The sequence below is a fragment of the Rousettus aegyptiacus genome, unplaced genomic scaffold, assembly GCF_014176215.1.
Source record: "Rousettus aegyptiacus isolate mRouAeg1 unplaced genomic scaffold, mRouAeg1.p scaffold_m13_p_8, whole genome shotgun sequence".
Lineage (NCBI taxonomy): Eukaryota > Metazoa > Chordata > Mammalia > Chiroptera > Pteropodidae > Rousettus > Rousettus aegyptiacus.
The window spans coordinates 70485746-70500671 of NW_023416311.1; the positions used below are offsets into that span (position 1 = coordinate 70485746).

General features: G+C 37.1%; 1 protein-coding gene across 4 annotated transcripts in view; it reads right to left on the reverse strand.

Moving 5' to 3' along the window:
• Positions 1 to 14926, reverse strand: part of ARHGEF28 (Rho guanine nucleotide exchange factor 28) — a 259146-nt gene that overhangs the window by 199718 nt on the left and 44502 nt on the right. The window lies entirely within an intron of this gene.

The following is a 14926-nucleotide window of genomic DNA, read 5'->3' on the forward strand; positions in this document are numbered from 1 at the left end:
TACATCTTGGTTGTTGCTAAGTACGTAGGAGGTAAGAAGCAGCTTCCAAAATGGTAACCTAACCCATGAAGTGAAATCGAGGCCCTAGAAAATTGCCAAATGTACAGCTTCTCAGTATCATAACCTAGATGCAACACAGTATTGCATTCCTACCTTAACAATATTCCTGGTGAGGGAACTAGAGAAGCTTGAGCCAAGTTCTGCAAATCAGAAAATGAAAAAACCTGCCAAAATAGAAAGAGGGTGTGTCTGATTCAAACCAAGAGAGGACACGGCTACAAGGCAAGAGATGAATGTAGGAGGAGAATAAAGTCTTCGCAAAGTCTGAGAAAATGGCAACTGTGAAGAGTCTAAAGGCAGCAATCCAAATGTAAAGCAATCCTGGCAGGGGAGAGAAAAGGGACGGCCAGGACCATCTGCACATCTTGATGACTGATCAACTACAGAGAATAAAGGAACGGGAGCAAGTACAAACCTCATTTAAAGTTAGAATCCCTGAGAGAATGGTGATATGGTAAAGGAAATCAGGAAGTGGAAAAGGGGGTTGCTTTAGAGAAGAACTTGAAAAAATTTCTTCCTTTCCTTCCTTTCCTTCCTCTTTCTTTCTTTCTTTCTTTCTTTCTTTCTTTCTTTCTTTCTTTCTTTCTTTTTCTCTTCCTCTCTCTCTCTCTCTTTCTCTCTCTCTCTCTCTTTCTTTTATTTAATAGTTCAGATTTGAAGCCAAGGCTGGATAATTGAGTGGAAATAGCAAGCAGGCCAGCTGGAAACAGAAGATGCCGCATAAGCAGAGGTCAGCGGGGGAGCCCACAAGGAGGAGCTGTGGTTGGAACAACAAGGAGAAATGAGCTCCCCTATGAAAAAAGGAGAAAGGTGTGGGCCCTGGGAACACCCACATAAGCAGAGGAGAAGAAAGCACAATAGACAAAGTTAGAACTCAAAAGAGAGCCAGCAGACTTGGAGGACACCAAGAGTACAATTTTTAAACTAAATCAGGTCAGGTAACTTCCCCACCTAAACTTCCCACTGATTTCTCATTTCATTACCTTGGATACCAAAGCTCTCCATGACCTAGCCTTGCCTACCTCCCTGACCTGTCTCCTTTCTCACAATGCACTGGCCACATTGACCTTTTGCTGCCCTTCAAATGTATGAAGTTCATTCCTACTTTAGGGCCTTTGTTTCTGATCTTTCTTCTAGCAGGCTCTCTAGGGATCCTGGCTCCCACCCTATCTAACCTCTTTCTCCCACACCATTCTCTACCATATAGCACTGTTGTATTGCCCTAACACATGCCACTATCTGAAGTTCTTATGTTTTTATTTGTGTTCCTACTTGTCTATCTCTCTACTCTCAAGTGGGCTTTGGGAGAACAGGGTCCTATGACCTTGTCTGTTTCCCTCTCTGCTATATCCTTAGTGCCTGGAATAGGACACAGCACTAAAGGACTTAAGAAAAAAGACACCTTACATTAAGCAAGAACAAAATTAAGGACCTTCATGACATCAGTTGTGATTTAAAAAAAAATAATAACAAGGCTAAAGCCAGCCTGTATCAAATTATGGAGAGGAAGAAGAGACAGGACTTAGAAACAGCTTATTCAAAACACACACACACAGTTATAGGGGTGAGTGGAAGGAATTTTTGATAATGTATCACTATATATCACACCTTCTGTAAGAGCTACCTTTCTAGAATGTGCAAATAAAACATTTCCACTAGATCGCATCTTATTTCTTCTGAAGTTCTTCCAGAGAAAAATCTGACCTATACCCGTTGTGCCTAAAATTCTCACTTAAGATGGCAATAATTTTTAAAAAGTCAAACAGAAAAAAATATATATCAGTTTTTTTGTGTGTGTTTAAAAAAAAAAAAAAAGAAAAACAAGGCTGCATATTACCCAAAACCATGAGGGTTGTCACTAAAATATGGGACAATCAGACTTTAAGAACACTTGGTACTTATTTACCCATGGCCCACAGCCACAAAGAAATTCCTTCAAACATGGGTGCTGGGATAATTCTTCCTGCAGTTTCCTGTAGTTGTACATTTTACCTTCAGGCTCTTTGTTAGAAGTCTGTCATCTCAGTGGTGAGGGTAGAAGGGGACTCTGTAAAGTACCATTGTGCTGAGAGGAAAGGTACTATTTCTTTAAGAATCTGGAAGGGATGAAGCTAATGGAGGATTTATATACACCTCTAAGTCAAAAGTTTTGCTAAAGTCTGAGAAGTGGTTTTTCCCCTCTGGTCTTGCCAGAACCATCAAGCAATCTGTAGAAGCAGCTAAGTAGGTCATGACTTCACAGGAACTGAAATTTTGTGGCTGCGAGCCAGGCAAGGTAAAGTAGTTACCTTCTCTATGGCTAGAACATACTGCTTTGGAGTTTGTTTGCCCCCTCATCAGGAAACAGGAAAAAAGGCAAATAGGTGGAAGCAAAACCAGGCAGAGAAGGTAGGAGAAGGTCTAGTTAATTTAGTAGAAAGCAAGAGCCACCAAGGAGAGCCGACTTCAAGCAGCCCAGTTCAAACAACTATAGTGAAAACCACCCACAGGTGGCACTTAGTTGAGAGGCACATGCTGCTGTATCTAAGACACAAGTAAAGTTAATATGATTTGCTAAAAACATGTTTGCACAAAGTAAATGTCTGATCTATAAATTGATTTCAGGCAAAAGCCCCTCCTAATTCCATTCTCAAAACCAGAATTATCTTAACTGACATGTGTTTAAAAAAAAAAAAAAACTTTCACCCATGCCCTCTGACAACACCTGAGCTAATGAAATTGATATTAACTTGAGCTGGAGAGCTTGATGGGGCAAATAACCACCAAATCATTGGGCCCAGATTTCTGTGAGCAAATGAGCTTTAGAGGGTCAGGGCTTGCCTAGACTTACTTACAGGCAGCACCCTATAACAGGACAAAACAATATGGCACAAATGAGAGGCTTTAAGGCCCAAGATGACATCATTCTTTATGTTGTCAAGCTCAAGGGAGACTGCAGGGCAGGAAAGGACAAAACGACACCCCTGAGTACCTGGCCAACGGGGAAATTGAGTTGTGACAGCAAAATGGGGAGAGTCATTTTAATTAGCCAGTGAAGGTAGGAAAATTCCAGGCTTATTGTGGGATCTGCTACTAACATTCTGGGCAAAAAAAAAATATGGCTTCTAATAAAGCATGTAAAAATCCTGAGTATCTAACCAACTGTGTTAACTTGATCAAATAAGCCCCTTAAGGTACCTCAATTTCCTCATCTGCAAAGCAAACACAAAGGTCTCGAAGCTGTCCTCACATACTAATATCCCAAGTTGATGGTCAAGAGAGGCCAATCACAGGCAGCCCATCAGGAGAAGCAGAGCCACAGCAGAGAAGGGGCAGCATCTGGAGGACAGGATTTCCTGCAACAGGAACCAGAAGCCAGAGGGAATCCGCAGGAGTCAGGAAGGAGGTGTCTGCCAGGTGAGCAAAGAACAAAGCTACCAAGTCACTTACTGCCTCAATAGGAAGCTGCCTCCCTGGGCTAGGAAACAAGCCCCGGGACCTGTCCTCGAGTCCTCCCCACAGAAGGCTGGGACCAAGGAGAGTGTACTGGACCAAGGATTCAAGAAAACTACACCAAGCCCCAGAAGTAGAAAAGGTTGATAGGGGAGGTTTAGCTCAACTACCTAAAGTGCTTATCAGATCTCTAAACATCAGTTTGAATCTTTAATTAATATATATAATGAGCCCAGCAGCAAACAATATTCTTGGGACAAAACAGCAGGAGACGGTGACTCAGAATAAAAGAATAATATAAACATAAAATGCTAAGGGAATAGGGAAGCAGCTTAGATCCAGCTGGCAACAGGCTACTGAAGAGAAAACTTCATTGTCCAAACAGTTATACCATTTGCTGCTTCCAGATAAAGAAATAATAATACTCTCCTTAGTTGCTATGATTAACATGCCTGAAGGGTGGAAGAGAGCAAGAGCCCACACGCAAAGGTTCACAGACACACTCAGCAGATGTTATAAAAAATCTCCACGGATTAAATGTTTATATTAACCAGGATTTGGGAAACAGCAGAAGTGAAGCACCATGGGAGAGAGGGGGAAATTAAATCAAGTAAAAGAATTTTGAGGGAACTTTTATAAAGTTACTAACACAAAATTTAAGAAGTTACCTTTGACAATGAAAACGAGAACATGATCCCAAATTTCAAAATTATCAGTTATTAAAGCTAAACACTAGATATTAAACATTCTGAAAGTTGCTAAAAGAAATGTGAACTATTACATCCACAGGGAAATGGCTTTTGATCCACACTCATTCATTTAAAAAAATGAATTTGAGTTATGCCTGATGACTTGGAGTTTCTACAAAGTATTGCTGAGTTAGAAAAAAATAGAAAAGTCTACATTATATAATCCAAATTTTTTAATTTGGATTTTATTAAAATTTGATTTTACTAAAGCTTATATCTGTATTTATATATGTATATGGTAGTATGAGCACAGAAATGTGTGGAAATACATACACTATATCAGTGGTTCTCAAACTTTAGCGTACTACATCAGAATTACCTGAAGCCTATGTTAGAACAGATTGCTGGCCCCACTCCTACAGGGTTCGATTCAGAAGGTCTTGGGTAAGGTCTGAGAATTTGTATTTCCAACAAGTTCCCAGGGCATATGAATGCTACAGAGAACAAGTCTGCTAAGTTTCAAAGAGAGTTACACTGGAGGACAGAAGGGAGGTATGAAATAAGGGAGACGGTGTAGGATTAATAGGATCTGTCCATGGAAAACAACTTTTCCATGATTTCTTTCATGAAACAAACATTATGTATGTACATGTGTGCGTGACTAGGCACAATAACAAACTTCTGAAAGGAGCATCACCAAAATACTAAGGAAAGTTCTTTCAAAGGTAGAATTTTAAGTAATCTTTACTTTCTTCTTAATAATTTTACATTTTTTTATGATGAGCAAATGTAATTTAATGATTTAACATAAAGCTATTTTTATCAAGAAAAAAGGGGGGAAAGCCTTTGGAATCAACAATTTCTCAAGAAGGAGCTCTTCTGTTTTACTCACAGAACTAAACTGATATTTTGGGAAAATAATTGCTAATTGCACTTTATATAAAAATAAAAACATAATTAATGTGAAAAAGGCAGTTCTTGGGTAACGAAGTAAGTAAATATAAGATTGTTTTATAACCTTCCTTAACAAAAATTTAGAGAAAACTATTTTAAAAATAATCATTACCAGGAAAAACACACAATTTAGTTTGTGAATGCAAAATCTCTTCCTCTTTCAAAATTCAATCAAATATCCAGTAAGCAAAAATCTCTCCTTTCAAGCTGTACTTGCATCATTTCCTATCTCTGTTTATGTACAAATGAGAAAATAACAAAAAGAAAGACAATAAGCAACAAACTAACACAAAGTAAAAATTACTTTATGGCTTTTAATATAGAACTTTCAAACTCCCAGTGGTATCAAAGTTCTAAGCCAGAAAATAAACATCTTAGATCAGTTATACTAATTCTAATTTATACTTTTCCAGGCTTTTACTCTTCTCATTAGCTTCATTACTACAACTCTCCTCAAGCTTAGACTACCATTCAGTCTAAAAATTAAGCCTGGACTTCAAACCAGACTGCATGCTTCTGCTATCTTTTCTACTGGGAACAAACAACCTGGTCTTCCAGAACTGTTTCTTTAGTGCCCTTTAAACACAGATGCAGGAGCTGCTCAGAGGCTGAAAACTGGATGTGCAATGCTCAGATCCCTAAGGTTTGCAAATCGATATTATAAAACTCTCGGCTACCAGTCTTGCCAATTCCTGCTTCTTTTCTAATTTTATTATAGTGCAGTGTTTCTCGTTCCCTGCAATAGCAATTCGGCGGACCTCCATGGTTCATTTTAAAAATTAGAGTGAGTCTGTGGTTGAGTTCAGAAATATCCCTGTATCCCCAATACTAAGATAGAATCTCCTTCCTGAAACAACCAAACAAAAATATTTGCTCCACCCCCCCCAAAAAAAAAAAAGTTGAGCGGGGAAAAAAACACAAATGTTTGCTCAAAAAGCCAAAAAATTCTACAGCACAACAGATAGAATCAGAGACTGAAACAGATTCTCTGAAACAGATTCCTGAGAGATAGAGGGAAAAAAATGTTTTAAGTTCTTGTTTGTGCTTACAATAAAATATAAAAGATTATCTCTAAAAAACTACATGGGCATAAGAACAGGACAAAATTTGAAAATACTACATAGAAACTAAAAATAAAGTAATGGAATTTAAAACTACTGGCATGCAGAAAAAAAAAATTTCATATTATAGAAAACTTAAGTAGAAAATAAAAAAGACATGATTGCAGAATTTAGACTCCCTCTCCCCCTCCCCCAAAAAAACAAAGAAAGAAAAAAACAGTTCGTCCCTGAAATATCGGTTTTTCCAGCAGGGGGAATATAGTGAAAGACATAAAAAAATAAAACTTTTAAAAGAAACTTGAAGTTCTGGTCAAAATGGCAGAGTAGGTAAACCCTATGCTCATCTCCCAAGACCAAATCAAAATTACAACTAAATTATAAAACAATCAACCTGGTAAATCATCTGAAGACTAGCTGAACAGAAGTCCTATCACTGAGGATATGAAGAAGCCATGGTGAGACTGGTAGAAAGGATGGGGACTCGGTATAGGCTGACCCCACACCCCACAACAATGTGTGGCAGCTGACAATCAAGAGGGATGTATCAGCTGCCGAGGTCCAGCCCCACACTGGGCCTCCCATCCTGAAGCTCCATTGCCAGACAGAGGAGCCCCTACAACATAAGGCTATGAAAATTAGCAAGGATTTCATCCTTCAGGGTGAGAAAAGAGGCGACTAGAAACTCAAGCATCCTCTTAAAGAGCCAAAATATAGACTCTCTCACTCCCAGGCAACCACCTTCAGCTCCAATGAAGAAACAACAGCTTGTGGGGCACCAGAGACAGACAAAGGGAAATCGAGTTGTGTGGCTTCAGGACTAGGGCTGGAGAGGGACAGCCACCATTGTCCCTGTGTTAAGTCCTCCCACATGGCCAAATCTGAATTTGCATCATCCTGATAGAACATAACTCACCCTATCCTGATGACTCCGTGAGAGGCCACTCCACCCAACTTGCGCACCTGCTGGAAACTCTTTCAGCATCGAGCAATAAGACTTGACCCAAGCTGCGGTCTTTCTCAAAAATTCTCAAAGGTCTGTAGACCCTAGGCAGGGGGCAACCGGCTTAGTGTGTCCTGTTACTCTTGTTGAGTGGCCCCTGGCCTGCTACTAATGGCTTCATATCACAACAAATCACCCAATTAGCTCCACAAATGACATGCTCAAAGGGTGCTCTCAGTAAGCAGCAGAGCCCTGTTGGGGAGAATACCACTCCATGAGGTTAGCCCCACACAGCAGCTTGTCCACTATGGTCATAACTAATCCTCGCAGCCAGTCAGCCTGAAGGTCAATGCCACCCACTGACATGCCAACAGCAATCAAGGCTCAACTACAACAGGAGGGCACACACAACCCACACGAAAACACTCCTGGAGCACCTAGCCCAGGTGATCAGGGAGGCTGTACCACTGGGCCCCACAGAACACCTCCTACATAAGGCCACCCTGACAAGACCAGGAGACATAGCAGACCTACCTAAATACATAGAAACAAACACATGGAGTCAGCCAAAATGAAAAAATAGAGAAATATGTCACAAATGAAAGAACAAGAGAAAACTCCAGAAAAAGAGCTAAATGAAATAAAGGCAAGCAACCTACCAGATACAGAGTTCAAAACACTAGTTATAAGGATGCTCAATGAACTTAGGGGAAGAACAAATGAACTCAATGGGAACTTCAACAAAGAGATAGTACGTATAAAAAAGGACATAGAAACCACAAAAAAAGAACCAGTCAGATTTTAATAATACAGTCACTGAAATGAAGAATACACTAGAAGAAAGAAACAGCAGATTAGATGAAGCAGAGGATCAAATTAGCAATTTGGAAGACAAGGTAGCAGAAAACACCCAATCAGAACAGGAAAAAAAAAAAATGAGACTAGTTTAAGGGACCTCTGGAACAATATCAAGCATAACAACATGCATATCATATGGAAACCAGAAGGAGAACACAGAGAACAAGAGATTAAGAACCTATTTGAAGAAATAATGACTGGAAACTTCCCTAACATGGTGAAAGAAATAGAAATACAAGTCCTGGAAGTGCAGAGTCCCCAAGAAGATGAACCTAAAGAGGCTCACACCAAGACACATCATAATGAAAATGCCAAAGGTTAACAACAAAGAGAGAATCTTAAAAGCAGCCAGAGAAAAGCAGTTACCTACAAGGAAGCTCTCATAATACTGTCCGATTTTTCGACAGAAACTTTGCAGACCAGAAGGGATTGACACATATATTCAGTGATGAAAAGTAAGGACCTACAACCAAGACTAATCTACCCAGCAAGGCTGTTATTTAAAAATAAAGGAGAAATAAAGAGCTTCCCAGACAAGAAAAACTTAAAGGAGTTCATCATCACCAAACCAGTATTATAATCATTAAAGGGACTTCTTTTAGAAGGAGGGAAAAGAACATAAATGTGAATAATAAAATGGCAATAACTATTTACCTATCAATAATCACTTTAAATGTAAATGGATTAAATGCTGCAATCAAAAATCAAAAGGTTAAAGAATGGATGGAAAACAAGACCCATAGACATGCTGTCTATAAGAGACCCATTTCAGATCAAAAAACACATACAGACAAAAAGTAAAGGGATGGAAAAAGACATTTCATGCAAATGGAAATTTTTTAAAAAGCTGGTATAGATTTTTTTCACAAAATAGACTTTAAAACAAAGGCTATAATAGAGACAAAGAAGGACATTTCATAATGATAAAGGTATCAATCGAACTAGAGGCTATAACCCTTGTAACATTTATACACTCAACAGAGGAAATCCTAAATATATAAAACAAATGTTGGCAGACATAAAGGGAGAAATTGACAGTAATATGGTCATAGTAGACAAATTTAATACCCCATTGACATCAATGTATCAATCTCTCAGACAGAAAATCAAAAAGAAAATAATGGCCCTAAAGGATACATTAGACTGGATGGATTTAAATAAAATTTTTAGAACATTTTACCCCAAAGCAGCAGAATTCTTCTTAAGTGCATATGGAACATTTTCCAGGATACACCACATGTCAGGCCACAAAACAAGTCTCCATAAATTTAAGAAGACTGAAATCATATCAAGTGTTTTCTCCAGTCACAATGGTATGAAACCAAAAATCAATTATAAGAAAAAAACTGAAAAACACAAACATACGGAATATGCTACTAAACAATGAATGGGTTAATAATGAAATCAAAGAAGAAATCAAAAGATACCCTGAGACAAATGAAAATGAAAACACAATGACCCAAAATATATGGAACACAGCAAAAGCAGTCCTAAGAGGAAAATTCATAGCAATGCAGGCCTACCTCAAAAACAAGAAAAATCTCAAATAACCAATCTAACCTTACACCTAAAGGAACTAGAAAAAGAATAACAAAGCCCAAAGTGAGTAGAAGAAAGGAAATAATAAAGATCAGTAGAAACAAACAAAAGTTAAAAAAAAAATCAATGAAACTAAGAAAATTGATAAACCTTTAACCAGACTCACAAAGAAAAAAGAGAGGACCCAAATAAATCAAATCAGAAATGCAAGAAGAGATGTGACAACTGACTCCACAGAAATTCAAGGATTATAAGAAAATAGTACAGATGTAAACAAAATAGACAATCTAGAAGAAATGGATAAACTCCTAGAAACATGTGCTCTTCTAAGACTAAATCAAGAAGAAACAAAATCTGGACAGATTACTACTCAGATTACTACTAATGCAATCAAATCAGTAATCAAAAAATTCCCAACAAATGAAAGTCTTGGACCAGTGGCTTCACAATTCCAAAAAATTCAAGAGGAAAGGCTCCCAAGCTCATTTTACAAGGCCAGCATTACCGATTCCAAAACCAAAGACATTACAAAAAAATAAAATTATAGGTCAATATCCTTGATGAACATACATGCAAAAATCCTCAACAGAGTATTAGCAAACTGAATTCAGCAATATATTAAAAAGATCATAAAAGTATGATTAAATAGGATTTATTCCTAGGATGCAAAAGTGTGGTTCAATATCTGCAAATCAATTAACACAATGTACCATATAAACAAAATGAAGAATAAACATCACATGATGCAGAAAGAGTGTTTGGCAAAATCTGACATCCATTTATAATAATAATAAAAAAAAAAAACTCTCAGCAACATGGGACTAGAGAAAACATACCTCAACGTAATAAAGGCCATATATGGCAAATGCACAGCTAACATCATACTCAACAGGGAAAAGCTAAAAGCATTTTCCTTAAGATCAGAAACAAGATAAAGATGTATACATTCACCACCTTTATTCACTATATTACAAAAAGTTCTAGCCACAGCAAATAAGAAAAAAATAATAAAAGGTATACAGATTGGAAAAGAGGTAAAACTGTCACTATTTGCAGATGACATGATACTATAGAGAGCCCTAAAGATTCCACCAAAAAAAAAAAAAAATAGAACTATAAATGAATTTAGTAAAGTAGAATACAAAATTAATATTCAGAAACTGATCATAGTTTTATGTACCAATAACAAACCCTCAGAAAGAGAAATTAAGAAAACAATCCCATGTACAATTACATCCAAAAATAAATAAAGTACCTAGGAGTAAATTTAACCAAAGAGGTAAAAGACTTGGATTTGGAAAATTAGAAGTCATTAAAGAAAGAAATCAAAGACAATACAAATAAATGGAGGCACACACTGTGCTCATGGATAGGAAGAATTAACATTATCAAAATGTCCATACCATCCAAAGCAATCTGTAGAGTCAATGCAATCCCTATCAAAATACCAACGGCATTTTTCACAGAACTAGAACAAATGGAACCACAAAAAAAAAAAAAAATAGCCACAGCAATCTTGAGAAAGAATAATGTTAGAGGTATCACACTACTTGATATCACACTATATTACAAAGATATAGTAATAAAAACAGCATAGTAGTGGCATAAAAAAAAGGTACATAAATCAGTAGAACAGAATAGAGAGCCCAGAAATAAACCCATGCCTATATGGTCAATTAATCTATGATGGAGGCAAGAATATACATTGGGGTGAAGACACTCTCCTCAATAAATGGTGTTGGGAAGACTGGAGATATATGCGTGAAAAAAAAATGAAATCGAACCACCTCCTTACAAAATATACAAGAATATACTCTAAAAGGATCAAAGACTTAAGTGTAAGACCTGAAACCATAAAATTCCTGAAGAAAACAGGCAGTGTATTGCCTCAGGCAAAAGAAAGAAAAGAAAAAATAAACAATGGGATTACATCAAACTAAAAAGCTTTTGCACAGCAAAGGAAATCATCAACAAAACAAAAAGACAACCTACCAAATGAGAAGATATTTGCCAGCAATACATCTGCTAAGGGATTAATATCCAAAATTTATAAAGAACTCATACAACTCTACTCCAAAAAATCAAATTTAAAAAGGGGCAGAGGAACGGAATAAGCATTTCTCCAAAGAGGATATCGTCCAATAGACATATGAAAAGATGCTTAACATCACTAATCATCAGAGAAATGCAAATTAAAACCACAATGAGATATCACCTCACACCTGTCAGAACGGCTATCATCAATAAATCAACAAATGAGTGTTGGTGAAGATGTGAAGAAAAGGGAATCTTCATGCACTGATGGTGGGACTGCAAATTGGTGCAGCCGCTATGGAAAACAGTATGGAGATTTCTCAAAAATTAAAAAACAGAACTACTTTATGACCCAGCAATTCGACTCCTGGGTCTTTATCTGAAGAAATTCAAAACACTAATTTGAAAAGATATATGCACCCTCTATGTTCACTGCAGCATTACTGACATTAGCCATGATATGGAAGCAACCTAAATGTCCATCAACAGATGATTAAAGATGTGGTACATATATACATGAAATACTACTTAGCCATTAAAAAGAATGAAATCTTATCATTTGTGACAACATGAATGGACCTAGAGTGTATTATAGTAAGTGAAATGAGTCAGTCAGAGAAAGTCAAATAGCATATGATTTCACTTATTTGTGGAATCTAACAATAAAAATTTTAAAAATGAAGAAACAAAACAGAAACAGAATCATAGATACAGAGAAAAAATTGATGATTGCCAGATGGGAGAAGGATTGGAGGACAGAATGAAAAAGGTAGAGATTAAGAAGTACAAAATAGCCATGAGGATGTAAAGTACAACATAGGGAATACAGTCAACAGCATTGTAATAACTAAGTATGGTACCAGGTGGGTATGAGACTTATTGGGGGATCACTTCATAAGTTATATAAATGTCTAACCACTATGCTGTACATCTGAACCTAATAATGAATGTCAAGTGTAGCTAAAAAAGAGAAGGCAAGTTTGCCTACGGAAATGCATGTAAATCCTTTAAAGCAGTGCCTCGCACATAATAGAGGTATAACAACTGCTAATTATTGTAATGAAAAAAGAATTCAACTAGGTAAGTTTTCAGAAGCTTTTACTCTTCCTCGACCAAAAACTTTCCCTATAGTGCTCCTCAACCTGAAATCTCCTTTTGGTAAACATAGCCTTTCTCTTCATTAAATAGTAGCTTACTGGTCACCCTATGTATCCCAATGAAGGGGCATATAAACCAACTCCAAGAGGAGACATTCTGCATTATTATCAAGGACTTATTAACCAGCTTAAAGAAATTGATAAATTAGTAACTGATTCATTTCACAGTGTGCTCCCGGTAAACAAAGACTTCAAAGACCATGACTTACAACCAGGAGATTTGGTCCACTGCAAAAGACATCAGTTAAAAACTCTCCAACCTAGTTGGAAGAGACCTTATCAGGTATAACTTAACTAATCCATGTGTGGCTAAGCTTAAAGGTGCTAACTCAAAGATTCACATTTCTCACCCAAAAAAAAAAAAAAGTAGCTAATCACAATGGACATCTGCCCATTGGAAACTTGCCTCTACACACAGTAAACATCAAAGACTCCTTGAGGATGAGAAGCTGCCAGCATCACAGGTAGACAGTTATCCCAAGACATTGAGAAGACCTGTATACCTACAAACTGATGTTGAACTTAAAAAACAATTTGTTTGATTGTCTTTACCTGTCTGCTAATAATATTAGTCATAATAATAGTAATACTTGGTTTGGGGACTTTTCTCAGATCTTGTTCTTATGTAGCCCAACTATTAATAATTGCTTAAGGTGTATAAGATAACTTTTGTATTATCAATAATACTCTTTTTATGGTTCCTCTTTTGAAATTTAGAAGAAAAGTTCTTACAGATGGAAGGAAAGGGATGTGTTTTTTTGAAATAAGTTAAAAAGAAGTAGTTTGTCCTGAATAAGTAAAAAGAGACAAACTAAGAAGGATATGAGAAGTTATAGATTAGTGGAAAAAGAAGATTGAGAAAGCAATTTTATATATAAATGCTAGAACCCAATTATGAGAACATGCTTACCCACTAACCTAACAATGACTACTAACTATATTAATTCAGATGGAAACTGAAGTGGCTAAAAAAAAATGGCCCTCTGTAACAGTTGCTGAGGCACAGAAAACTTACATATGACACTTACTGTTCTCCTGGCCTCTGAAAATTTTTAGATGGCAATTATAATTTACACCATTGTATTCTTACAGCCATAGCCCCAATTAAACCTTGAAGTTACAGTTCTCAATTGCACAGCTAGCAGCAATCAGATTAATAACAAATGACACTTGGGTGCTTCCAATGGAAAATAGATAGGCCATATTAAAATAATTTAAAAATAAAAAAACAGGAAGTGGGAACTCATGGTCAGACTGTGAAAAAAGAAGAGGTGTATGGTGTGCCCTCAAATTATAAGTAAATGTTATACTAGATGCAAAATACATAAAGTAAAACACAGCAAAACTTGGGGCATGATAGCTTGCAGGTTAGAAATGGTCCAGAGTGTTTTTTCTTAATGAAGACCCATAAGACCTGGCTGTCCCCCATTTACCTGTCTTTTCCTTTTGAGAAAAATTCAGCCTTGACTTACATCCAAGGTTATGGTCTTGCACCATTCCCGGTGATACAACTGTTCAGCAAAACAAAGGCTAACACTAAGACTTCCTAGGAATGGGCCTACCTAGCACCGTTAAGACCACATACATCCTTTGGATTGATTTATGACCAAAAGAGGAAACTGTGGATGAAAAAGGGGCCAAATACTAAACCTGACAAGCTCAGGGGAGGCCTGCACAGTGGGCCTTACAAACTCAGATATGGAAAGTAACCACACAGGATGGACTGAACATAAAAATTCCTAACTAAAAGCAAGTCATGGCAGTAGTCACTTCCTAGGCCTGTAGCTTCCTTGGCAAAGGTCAGTTTTTGCCCTGAGTAAACCTGTCTGTTGTCTTTTAACTTCTAAGATAATATACCTTTGAAATGTCAGAGTAATCTCCTTTTCCAGACTCCTCAGGGCACACCCAGAGCACAAGCCCACAGAACCCCTCATTGTTATCTTGTTCCTCCAATACCATCTCTATGTGCTATAAATGTTATTTACTATCCTGTATTCACCAATGTGAAAGAAGTATGTGTCTCTCCACTTCACTTTTTATCCAATCCTAGAGATTTCCCCTCTTTGCTTTCTCCTCCTCTTAATTTATCACCAATGCATTTCATATAACACTCCTTAAATCTCCTCTTTTGATTCTAATATATAAAATAAGCTGCAAAACTGCCATTCTCCACAGCATTTTCTCAACCTGTTGAAATTTTCC